Here is a 13,150-nt window from a genome sequence, read left to right on the forward strand (position 1 = left end):
TCAAATTCGACTTGGAGACAGATAATCAAGCCTTAAGCTGGGTCTTAGGTAGGCCGCGTCGTACTGGTCGTATAGCCCGTTGGGCCATCCGTATTTCTGCCTTCCAATTCGATGTCAGGCATATCAGAGGTACCGAAAATGTTGCTGCTGATGGACTCAGCCGTATGTTTTCCAACGACGTCGAGACCCGTGAACCGGTCGACAGTTCATCACCTTCCGAGTCCATACTATCTGATGTTAATGCCATCTTAACGGATGCTCCCATGCTCTTTAGGGATATCGAGAAATACCAACGTGAAGATCCGACGCTGGCTCCGATAATGGAAACCCTTTCTTCTGGGGAACATGTTGTCCCTTATGTTCTGAGGAACGGTGTTCTATGTTGCACTTCGAAGCATGATAAGATGATGAAGGTTGTCGTTCCAGCTGTTCTTGTACCTATGATCTTCAAATATTATCATGAAACCCCATTAGGAGGGCATCTGGGTATCTTTAAAACTCGTGAGAAGATTCGTGAAATGTTCATCTGGAAAGGTACGGACGGTGAAATCCGTGAACTAGTAAAAGCTTGTAAATCTTGTTTGCTCAGTAAACCCACCATGTCCACCAAGGTAGGCCTTTTGTCCTCGCATCAAGCGTCGCGCCCCATGGAACGCCTGTATATTGATTATGTAGGACCCTTCCCCCAGTCAAAGGGAAATGCCAACAAGTTCATCTTTGTATGCGTAGATGGCTTTACGAGATTTTCCTGGTTATTTCCGACTAAGCTGGCTACCGCTCAGTCCACCATTACTTGCCTAAATTCTATTTTTGCTTCTTTCGGTCCGTGCCAATATATTGTATCTGATAATGCTAAGGCTTTTACATCTAATTTATTTCGTAAGTTCTGCTTTGACCTGTCCATCTCTCATGTGACAACTTCTGCTTATTACCCTCAACCATCTCTGGCTGAACGGGTTAACCGTAATCTCAGGTCCGCGCTTATTGCCTATCATCATGAAGATCATTCCAGGTGGGACACGTCCCTGCATTGGTTAGCTTTTGCTTTGAATTCGGCGGTTCATGAATCTCACAAGTTTACTCCAGCTTCTTTGATGTTCAAGTTCGTTCCCAACACGCCGCTCTCTAACCTCTGGTCTCTGAGTGACATTCTACCCGAGACAATAGATCCGGATAATATTAAAGATCTTTGGAAGAAGGCGAAAGCCAATCTTAAAGTCTCTCATGAAAAGGTTAGGGAAAGATATGATCGTGGACGGAGACCCACCCATTTGAAGGTAGGTGACCAGGTGATGGTCAAGAATTTTGTTCCCGCGGGCAAGCTTGCCCCCAGATTTCATGGGCCGTGTATCATTCTAGATTTCCTTACGCCGGTCACATTATTATTAAGCAATCCAGCCACCGAGAGGATATTTAGGGTTCACCTGTCACAGGTGAAACCGGTGTAATTTCTGGGTTAACTTGCTTCATATAATCGTGAAAGGAATATGAAGGTTATATTTTTTTTGAGTTTTCACGTTGAAGGCATTCTGCCCCTTCTATAATATTTTGTTTCATATGTACGTTTTTGTAAACCTTCCCCGCGCGGTTAAACTGCTGTCCTATCCTTGCCACGGCCATTACCACGCTCCCGTCTCCTGCTCCACTACACACAGTGGCTCGCATATGAAATGAATTTCTGCACGCAGCTGGCCCCTCAACCTCTCCACAAAGCCTGTGCCCTCAAAAAATGATGATGGTCCAACAATTCTGCCGCCTAGCTTTAATGTTTCAGTGCCCCCGCAGCCGCGCGGCGCCGTGCTGCGACTGGGTCAGAGGAAGGGCCCCCTCTTCCCCAGCGAGGACCACATGTGCACGGCGAGCCGGAGCTCTCCTCCCGGCCAAGGCTGATGTGCGGCGCACGACCTGCTACTTGCCCGCAGCCTGTATATGTTCACCGCGGGCGCGGCGTGCTTCAACACCACTGCTCCCCTCATAGTGCGGGCGAGCGGTATCTCAGGGTACTTAAGGGGTCCGAGCGGCCTCCTCTGGACGCAAGCTGCAACGGCCGGTCTGGCCATCCAACTTAATCAACATCAACTATATGGACATTCCAGATCAACCTTACTACCTTTTCTTGGGTATTCCACTGCAATATTTGGTGGACTTAGAAAATTTTCCTCAACTTTAAAAACTAAAGTTTATCTTCTGAATTCAACTTCTACAAACATAAAAACTTTACTTCTCCAGTTACAACAAAAGTTTTGGCACTGAATTAAACCACATTAAGAAAATCTTATAAATTCTTCGGCAATTAATCTCCATATCTACATCAAAACTTGGACCTTGTTTTCAAACAAATTTCATGTGTCACCCCTGGAGGAACTTTTGGGGGGGAGGTCTGTACCGGGCGGTACACCTCCACGCCGCTAATTTAAAATGTGCGCCAATTGAAACTCCTCTGCTGGAGGAAGTCTGAACTTTATTGACGGTATTAATTTTCAAATTTCTCAGAAGATGTCACTACGTGGAAAATTTGGAGTTTTTGAACTGTGTCATTTTCGACGTATTTTGGTTTTGCTTGTAGAAAGAAGTGTGAACTTTCTCTTCTAGAGGACACTACTGAAGATCAACAATAGTGCACCCTAGTGCGGAGTGAAAGAACTGTTTTTTTGGAGAAATATTAATTTCAAAAGTTTGTTTCTTGTTAAATTTCTTTCTGTTATTGTTTAAGTTGGCTGTATACCCCTCTCTTTCCCCTTGTTTTGTATTTAGCCAATCCCGAATTTCTTTAATTAATTTCTGACCAATCCGATGTATCTTCCCCCAACTTGAATATGTTGCTGTATCCTACCCAATAAAGTTTTTGTGGGAGGGTGTTCTCATTCCCCTAACGCCTCGAACTTTCCGCGAGAGGATATAAACTGCTGATTTTAGGGTCTCCGCGCCACTTCTGTTCCATCTTTCAGTGTGTAAAGTACATAGCAGGGGGCGGGAAGCGCCTCTTTCTTCGGCGACAGTCAACAACCAGGTAATGGCCGACTAATTACTTCTTTTCTTGCTAGCTCAGCAGTTTAACTCTCGGGGCGGGTCCGAAGTTTTTCCATTTTGTAACCTTCCTTGAAATGTAAAGAAGCTTGTATCTATTCTATCTTTTAAACTACATATTGGGATAGAGAGTGCTTAACCCTCTCGAGCTCCCACTCATATTGTTTTGAGGTGAACTTATTCTTTTCTCTACCTATTCTTCTTTAACGTAATGTAAATTGTGTCCTTCTTAAGTCACCGCTGTAGTATGGGATTAGCCCTTGTATTAGTGGCCTAGAGCCAGATTAGGTTTTAAAAACAAATGCATTAGGAGTGTAGATCGCCTCCTCTCTAATTGTTATTTTAGAGGTCATGTAATTAACCTTCTTCTCATTTAATAGACCTCAGTAGGTTGGGTATTTTACCCCTGTGTATATGTCCTTGGAGGACAGCTTGAAGGTGGAATTAGGTGTGGCCTTTGACAGGCCTGAATTTTGAGAGCAAGTTGCTATAAACCCGAAAATTTTGTTTTCTGCGCGCCTCAAGGAGGCCTTTCTGTGTACTTTGGAGCAAGTGCTCCTAGGCATGAATGGGGTTTTCTGCCTCTCTGTTGAAACTTGTGTTTTGGGGTAAAACTGGGCTAATTGCTCAAGAAGTGTGAGGCTGGGGCTCGAAGCCCAAATCCTGTAAATATTGTAATCGTATTTTTATTGCCTTGCTACTCTGTACCTGCCATGATTGTTATTTCGTTATTTGGAAAAGAAAATATAACCTTGTTAATTTTACATGCACTATTATTTCGTAGCTTGAGACCCGTTCACACCCGCACCTTCTTTCACGCATAACTACCGCAAAAACACGGTAACAATAATAATAATAATAATAATAATAATAATAATAATAATAATAATAATAATAATAATAATAATAATAATAATAATAATTTCGTGCGGCTATTTATAGCCGAGTGCAGCCCTTGTAAGGCAGACCCTCCGATGAGGGTGGGCGGCATCTGTTATGTGTAGCTAACTGCGTGTTATTGTGTTGGAGGATAGTGTTGTGTGTGGAGTGTGAGTTGCAGGGATGTTGGGGACAGTACAAACACCCAGCCTCCGAACTACTGGAATTAACCAATGAAGGTTAAAATCCCCGACCGGGCCGGGAATCGAACGTGGGACCCTATGAACCAAAGGCCAGTACGCTGACCATACAGCCAACGAGTCGGACATTTATGTCATTACCCCAGTGAAGATGTGCTTCTTATATTAACACCTACGTACTTACGTTGATCCCCACAGAGATCCTTCACCCTATCAATGCAGTAATTAAAACAGAGAGGACTTTTCTTATTAGTGAAGCTCATAACCTGACTTTTAACCCAATTTTATCATCATACCATTGCCTGCTGTCCATCTCACAACTTTGTCGAGTTATTTTTGCTTTCTTTCTTCCTTTCTTTCTTTCTTACTTTCTTTCTTACTTTCTTTCTTTCTTTGCATACAACGATCACTCCTACGTCCAAATCAGACACCTTAGTTTACTGCTACTTGTAAAGGTGTACAGCTAGGCGAACTAAGTAGAGTACCCTGAAGTATCACATTCGGACTCCATCGCTTCGCTGCAGTGTTTCAAGCCCATTCCATCGTGGGTTCTGCGTGGGTTCTCTCACCTGTTATCGAACACAGGGTTGTTGGGCTTGGCTATCCATCCACATTACTGTTGTTCTTATTTTTTGTTTCAGCCCATTAAATCATCATGTATCCTTATTGACCGTATATCCCAGTCGCTTCCATTTCAACCGCTACCATTAGCACCTAATCAATGACCGACACCGCAGCCATCCCCTACCCTTACCATACTACCTTTATGTCTACTCATGCCAATCCATCCTACTGCGCCCGTTACCGACCAGTACCGCCATCCCCGGAGAACGAACTCAAAGGTCTCATAAAAGCGCACCGTGCCGCAGCATTCACCCGACTCTGAGCCAGCTTCGTGCCATCTCGCCGTGGACACAGTAACAGCTCCCGCCACAGCCAACATACACACAGAAGCTCAACCCACCCCCCGTTCTCACTAAGACCTCCGTTTCTTCTGCTCCCCCCATGTCTGGAGCACGCCACCCCTTACCCAACTCTCGCTTCCATCAAACGACCCCACCGGTTCTCGCACCTTTCTTCTGCTAGATCCCACTCCAGAGTTTTCTTCTCCTTCTAAAATATTCTCAACTCCTCAGTGTTATAACATATGGCGGGAAGAAATCGCGGATCTCTTCCCCACCTCAAATGGGGCAATTTTAAAGGTCAACGGCGACGATGCAGGGTGGAGACTTAAGCATTCCATTGGCTCAGCTCACTTGGGCTCCACATAATCACTTCAGCCTTGATCAATTCTCCACAACCACCATCACCACCACGCTACAATCTGTTCAATTACGTGATCCAGAGTTTGTACCGAGTCATACCAGAAGGTTTCCAGCCAGGAAAGCCTTTCGTATTAAGAATACTTCTAGGCTTACCTATATGGTAATTCTTCTCCCCACTCTCGAGAACGTCGATAGGGGCCTCGCAAGTGTGGTAGCGATTCACCGCCACCATCACAATGTGGAACCATCGAATGCTCTCCCACTGCAGCCAATCCGTTGCGAGTAATGTTTCACATACAACAGAACACCATCCAGTGCAAGGAAGAACATCCAGTGCCCGGCTATTGCACACGTCACCCCATCTTCAAATGCTCTAACGTAGCTCACACTGGAGCACCTGCAGGGAACCTCATACAAATTACTGAAGGCGCTGCAAATCACGCCTCCCGCTCACCCACTTATCAACCCGAATTCGTAGAAACATTACCTACCATCGACGCCCCCACTATCTATACTCACTCACCGTTTCCTCCACCAACCGTTGAAGACATGATCCGATTTATTACTGTTGCTCTGTTCAATATTCACCATTTCATCGCCCACTTGTTCTGGCCTACTTAGATGCAGATCGACTGAGTTGGCCGTATAGCTGTGAGTCTGTATTCGGGAGATAGTGGGTTTGAATCCCGCCGTCGGCAGCCCTGAATATGGTTTTCCGTGGTTTCCCATCTTCACACGAGGAAAATGCTGGGGCTGTACCTTATTTAAGACCTTCCCAATCCTAGCTCATTCCCACGCTTACGTCGCAAAAAAATTTCGATTTTTTTTTTTTTTTTTTTTGCAACTTGCTTTACGTCGCACCGACACAGATAGGTGTTATGGCGACGACGGGACAGGAAAGGCCTAGGAGTGGGAAGAAAGCGTCCGTGGCCTTAATTAACGTACAGCCCCAGCATTTCCCTGGTGTGAAAATGGGAAACCACGGAAAACCATCGTCAAAGCACTAGCAAAAACCTTACAAGCAGCTGCTCATCAGACATTAAATCTTAACTCCCAATCATCACATTCCGGATTTAGCACTAATTTGTATTTCACACAGCTTGATACTTTAGTTTAAACTCCCTATATCCTCCCGCAGTCCCCGCTGCATCTACATTATTTAAGCCCCCTAGACTCTCCAGGTCTCCGCTCCATCCGCAACATCAATATCAGCACTTCTTATATATCTATATATATATAAATGAATGTTTGTATGCTTGTATGTTTATATGTATGTAAATAACACATCTCCTCCTAAACCACTGAAGCAATTTTAACCAAACTTGGTACACTTATGAATTACTATCTGGAGATGAGCACTGTGGGGGTAAGCCATCTGTAGCTCCCTTAGGGATGGGGTCAGGGGGGGTCAATGTATAAAAATAACCGAAAAATATATCGAATCCACAGTTTTCAGGGTCACTGAGATGAATAGTGACACTCCCAATTTTTTAAAAGTCAAAGTTCAGCTCCCCTTTGGGTGGGGGGCGAGGGGGGAGTGATAAAATTAAACGAAAATAGTGTCGAATAGATAGTTTTCGGGGTCGCCGAGGTGAATTGTACACTTCGGATTTTTAGTATCAGGAGACAAGCCATGTGGGGGTAAGACAGCCCAGGAACCCTTAAGGGCGGGGGGCGAGGAGGGTCAGATATACAAATTAACGAAAATAATGTCGAATCCATACTTTTCGGGGTCGCTGAGATGAATAGTGACACTCCGGACTTTTTAAAGTCCAAGTTAAGCCCCCTTTGGGGTGGGGGGCGAGAGGGGAGTGATATATTAAATTAAACGAAAATAGTACCGAATACATAGTCTTCGGGGTCGCCGAGGTGAATTGTACACTCCGGATTTTTAGTATCAGGAAACAAACCACGTGGGGGTAAGACAGCCCAGGGACCCTTAGGGCGGGGGGGGGGGGGCGAGGGGGTGAGATATTAAAATCATCGAAAGTAGGCTTAGTCTATACATAAAAAAGAGTTTCGGGTGGATTTGCTTCATTTTTGTTTTATTTTCTCCGAAATTACCTACCGGTGAATCATCAGGTATTGAGTTGTCCCTACACTCCGCGCGGCTTTACTTCTAAATTGAGCATCGCGAGCGCGCTACGGCAGCGAGGACAGCTGATGCAATACGACCGCGGTAAACAGTCCTCGTAAAATGTAAAACTGTACTCAGAAAAGCTAATGAATCTGGATTGAAAACAAATTCACAAAACAACACTTTATAGCAACATCCGACAGTAAAAAGAGAATATATTAAGAAGAATGAGGAAATAACACATTACTCACTGTTAATGGCTGGCACAGGAAAGAGGTTATGGCCTTCAAAGGGAACACTCCCCCGATTTCAGAGTCACTTTCTTGCCAATTGTCTTTTCCGAAGTGCACTGAGACATGCTAAATACGCACGAAGTATACTAACCAATAGACGGACGTAAATAAAACTACAGCTATATTCTTATACACTGAACTATTTTTTTTTCTATTTGCTTTACGTCGCACCGACACAGATGGGTGTTATGGCTACGATGGAATAGGAAAGGCCTAGGAATGGGAAGGAAGCGGCCGTGGCCTTAATTAAGGCATAGCCCCAGCATTTTCCTGGTGTGAAAATGGGAAACCACGGAAGACAATCTTTAGGGCTGCCGACCGTGGGGTTCGAACCCACTATCTCCCGATTACTGGATACTGTCCGCACTTAAGCGACTGCAGCTATCGAGCTCGGTTCACTGAACTATTAAATCTGTATTGTACTGACTTATGCTATGTTAAACTGTAAATTACACTATACTGTAATATACTAGAAAGATAAAAACTAATATGAAAAAGACAAATTCTTTCTTTCTTTCTTTCTTTCTTTCTTTCTTTCTCAATCTGCTTACCCTCCAGGGTTGGCTTCTCCCTCGGACTCAGCGAGGGATCCCACCTCTACCGCCTCAAGGGCAGTGTCCTGGAGCTTAAGACTCTGGGTCGGGCGATACAACTGGGGAGGATGACCAGTACCTCGCCCAGGCGGCCTCACCTGCTATGCTGAACAGGGGCCTTGCTGGGGGATGGGAAGACTGGAAGTGATAGACAAGGAAGAGGGAAGGAAGCGGCCGTGGCCTTAAGTTAGGTACCATCCCGGCATTTGCCTGGAGGAGAAGTATGAAACCACGGAAAACCACTTCCAGGATGGCTGAGGTGGGAATCGAACCCACCTCTACTCAATTGACCTCCCGAGGCTGAGTGGACCCCGTTCCACTTTTCAAATTTTCGTGGCAGAGCCGGGAATCGAACCCGGACCTCCGGGGATGGCAGCTAATTACACTAACCACTACACCACAGAGGAGGACAAAAGACAAATTACTGAAGAAAAGTGCAAAAGATCGCGAACCATACCGAATTCCATACACCCTGAGCGAGATATGTTAACCACGTGGTGAATGTAAATTTAGAATCGGCAACTAGGCTTCGAGATAGCACTCTGACAATATAAGTCGATATGAATGGCAGCTTGGGATTGGTTGGATGTCTATGTTTCAGCGCATAACCACCTGACAGAGCCAAAATCGGTCAAAACGTCAATTTAGAAGTAAAGGCGTGCGGAGTATATGTTCAGTGAGATTTGAGTAATCCTAAAATCAAGTCGCTAAATGACCATTCCAATAATAAAGGCTTACCCTACCCCGCAATGCATTCTGAACTTAGCGGGTTGCATAAGTTCAGGAACAGAGATATCGGTGAGGCTAAACGATTGAAAATGATGGCGACTCTAGACAAACCTGCAATTTCAACCAAATTTGGTAGAACAATACTATCTAGAGAAAAATACTGTGGGGGTAAGACACCACTAGCACCCCTACGGTAGGTGGCAGGAAGGGAGTGGCATGCAAAAATAATCGAAAACGACCAATATTAATGTTGGATCCATAGTTTTCGGGGTGGCTGAGATGAATAGTGAAACTCCGGATGACATTTAATTTCAAGTACATTCACCATTGGCATGGGGCGTAAAAAAGGATGAAACAGAAAATGTCCAAAATGACCCTAGAATATGGATGGATGGATGGATGGATGGATGGATGGATGGATGGATGGATGGATGGATGGATGGATGGATGGATGGATGGATGGATGGATGGATGGATGGATGGATGGATGGATGTTCCAGCAAATTTCTCAACCAAACTTGGTTCACATCTGACTTACTATCTGGAGAAAAGAACTGTGGGGTGACACCCCTAAGCACCTTTAAGGCTGGGGGTTGGGCGGTAGTGACATGTAAACATCTTCGAAATGGTATTGTCGAACCCATACAGAACATTCTGGGGTCGCTGAGATGAATTGTGACACCCTAGATGCCGTTTAAGTCCAAGTTCATCCTCCATCGGCATGAGGAGGGTGGGGGAAGAAGATGTCTAAAATGATCGAATAATTAGTGTTAACTCCACAATTTTCGGGTTCACTAGGCTGTGTCTCAATCACATTAGGAATTGAGTGCATCATATCTAGAGGACAATGCGTAAATACATATAGTTATCGTAATGTTATTACTTATCTGGAGAGATCTCAACTACTTCTCAGACAATATGGGTTGCAACATGGTCAAAGCTCCAAACTTTTAATTAAACACACAACAAAGATTCTAAAACTAAAAACAGTTCGTAGAATATAAAGATTTCTACAAAAATTCACTTGACACATGAGATAGGCCTAATACAAAACCTTACAAATAAATATTCACAAGTACCCGGGAAGCGCACAGAGTAATTTTATAAAAAGATAAATTACCTGACATATTTATAACGAATGCTGAGGTGAAGCTCGTGTCTTCTAGTGTCTAATTAAGAGGGTCACACATGGGTGGGCGGGGAGGGACGTATGTATCATCTCATTTGAACATCACAGGTGATAAGGAGTTTAGGGGTTGGTGGATGGGAAGATGAAAACCGTACACGCTCATCCATCCATATTTCATATTTATAGCCCCCAACATCTTTTCAAAAATTTTCTATGCCACCTTTACAAAAAAAAAAATCCACGCGCACTCACTCAAAAATCCACCACTTATTCTTCTTTCTTCTTTTCTACCGCTTTTCCCACACCTGTGGGGTCGCGGGTGCGACCTGAACCGCACATGTGGATTTGGCCCTGACGCCAACCCTATATGAAGGGATGGAATCACTATTGCGTGTTCCTGTGGTGGTTGGTAGTGTAGGCTGTTGTGTGAATATGAAGAGGAAAGTGTTGGGACAACCAGGGCCAGAAGAATTAATTAGAAGCGATTAAAATCCCCAACCCGACCGGGAATCAAACTCGGGGCCCTATGAAACGAAGACCTCAACGCTGACCATTCAGCCAATGAGTCGGTCAAAAGTCCACCAATTATTCACCATAATCTTCATATAAAATTAACAGTAATAAAAGATATTCAAGCTCCATCTTCGTTCATGTATTTCACCATCCCACCACCCATTCACTGAACCATCCTCATACCCTCACATGGTTATCAATCATCACGCTGTATCAATTTGTTCACTGCCAAACCATACCCACTCTCAACCAAACACTCATTACCTTAGGCCACAAAACAAGAATCACCCTCAACTAGCTTTCAAATTTTGTAACTTCACTTTCCGCAACAGCCAAGAGGCCGAACTTCTCACTTCATTTTATACAACTTCTTCCGTAACATCTCTTTCAACCTTCCCACTTCTCCTGGCCAAAGTGAGGGCGTTATCTTCTGGGTATGATAATGATAATGATGATGATGATGATGATGATAATAATGAGTATGCGATTTTGGTAACAAGTCCATGATGGCAGTTCCAAGAGAAGGACAACATTAATTTCTTGACAGGAGAAAAATTGTACCCTACCTTCCTCACACTTGACAGCCGCCGGCCTCGCCTTCGCTCTACGACACATAGAATGGTGATCGCAATGAAAAGATACCTTGATTATATGCGCAAGGAGTGTAAAGTGGGGAAATGTGTCAGCCAATCAGAAATCAGATTACGCCATGGAAGCGTCGAGAGCACTACAGAAGACACGACGTAGTGGGTACCGCATGTAGCTGAGTAGAAAGATCCGGAACATGCAAAGTATGTTTTTTTTTTTTTTGTTTTTTTTTTTTGTTTTTTTTTCTAGTTGCTTTACGTCGCACCGACACAGATAGGTCTTCCAGAATTGGGAAGGAAGCAGCCGTGGCTTTAATGTAGGTGAAGCCCCAGCATTTATCTGCTGTGAAAATGGGAAACAGCGGAAAACCATCTTCAGGGCTGCCAACAGTGGGTTTCGAACCCAACATGTCCCGAAAACAAGCTCACAGCTGCGCGACCCCAACCGCACGCTCAACTCGCTCGGTGACTGCCATGTACAATGTGCCCAAATAGCTCTACATTTGGGTCCTACCGACAGGATAGATCCCGAAGGATAGTTCAGTAAAAACATTCTAACTACGGGAGATAGCAGAACACGAATGACAAAACGAAATATTCACGTATATTCTGTGATTTTCTTAAAAAGTGACTCTCACGATGTGTTACTGCAATCTTAAACCACTAGCAAAAACAAAATAGAGATATATGGTAGCTGAAAAGGTATTTAGACTTGCTGATACTGTTAGCGGTATGAGAACTGAGATCATAGCTTTCAAGGACTGAGACTGTGTAGGGTAGAATATACAAAAGATCTACAGTTATTTTGGAAACCTCCACAGACCAGCCGGAAGAGGTTGATAGGGAAAAGGAACTGAACCAGAAACCGACGTAACTTATTATTAAGATACATTTGGACAGAAAATCATCAAGGTGATAAGAGTAATGGCAGGGGATCGAGTGACCATTCCTCGATTAATAATAAATGTTTGGAAGCAGTTTAATTTAGCTGTATAACTACACGCTTTGAGAGGTCGAATTTCATTGCTGAGAAATCATTGCAACCGGGCGAGTTGGCCGTGCGCGTAAAGGCGCTCGGCTGTGAGCTTGCATCCGGGAGATAGTAGGTTCGAATCCCACTATCGGCAGCCCTAAAAAAGGTTTTCCGTAGTTTCCCATTTTCACACCAGGCAAATGCTGGGGCTGTACCTTAATTAAGGCCACGGCCGCAACCTTCCAACTCACAAGCCTTTCCTATCCCATCGTCGCCATAAGACCTATCTGTGTCGGTGCGACGTAAAGCCCCTAGCAAAAAAAGAAAAAAAGAAATCATTGCTCTCAGTTATATTTATTATACCTACTTTGAATACATTATACAATGATGTAATCAATAAATTACCATTGAAAATCGCAATATCAAATTTCATTTTCTCATTATTCATTGTCTATTGTGGCAATCTTCAATCGAGGAAATTTTTGTTTATCTTAAAGTCATGCTTTTAGAAACCAAACTCCATGCCACAAGAGCCCTGAACAGCCATGGCCTACCAAACGACCGCTGCTCAGCCCGGAGGCCTGCAAATTATGAGGTGTCGTGTGGTCAGCACGACGAATCCTCTTTGCCGATATTTTTGGGTTTTGTAGCCCGGGACCGTTATCTCACCGTCATATAGCTCCACAATTGTAATCACATAGGCTGAGTAGACCTCGACCCAACCCTGGCCTGGCCGGGATTCGAATCAGGATGGTCCGGGTAAAACGCAGGCACGCTACCGCTACACCGCGATGCCGACAATCATGCTTTTGCCTATATCAACTTAAAATAAATGTAGAATTGTGTCATACGTTTTAAGCATCTTTATTTTAACATTACTTTCGT

At 44.2% G+C, this 13,150-nt stretch overlaps 1 protein-coding gene across 2 annotated transcripts in view; it reads right to left on the minus strand.

The window, feature by feature from the left end:
* LOC137500923 (toll-like receptor 13) overlaps positions 1-13,150 on the minus strand; it is a 159,966-nt gene that overhangs the window by 28,165 nt on the left and 118,651 nt on the right. Inside the window, exon 1 of one of the 2 annotated variants that reach the window (XM_068227651.1) lies at positions 11,272-11,330. The exons of the other annotated variant lie outside the window; for it this stretch is intronic. The gene's annotated coding sequence lies outside the window, so the exon portion shown is untranslated. Of the gene's footprint in view, positions 1-11,271; positions 11,331-13,150 lie in introns of those variants that run through there. 2 annotated transcript variants of the gene reach the window in all.

The sequence above is a fragment of the Anabrus simplex genome, chromosome 5 (assembly GCF_040414725.1).
Source record: "Anabrus simplex isolate iqAnaSimp1 chromosome 5, ASM4041472v1, whole genome shotgun sequence".
Lineage (NCBI taxonomy): Eukaryota > Metazoa > Arthropoda > Insecta > Orthoptera > Tettigoniidae > Anabrus > Anabrus simplex.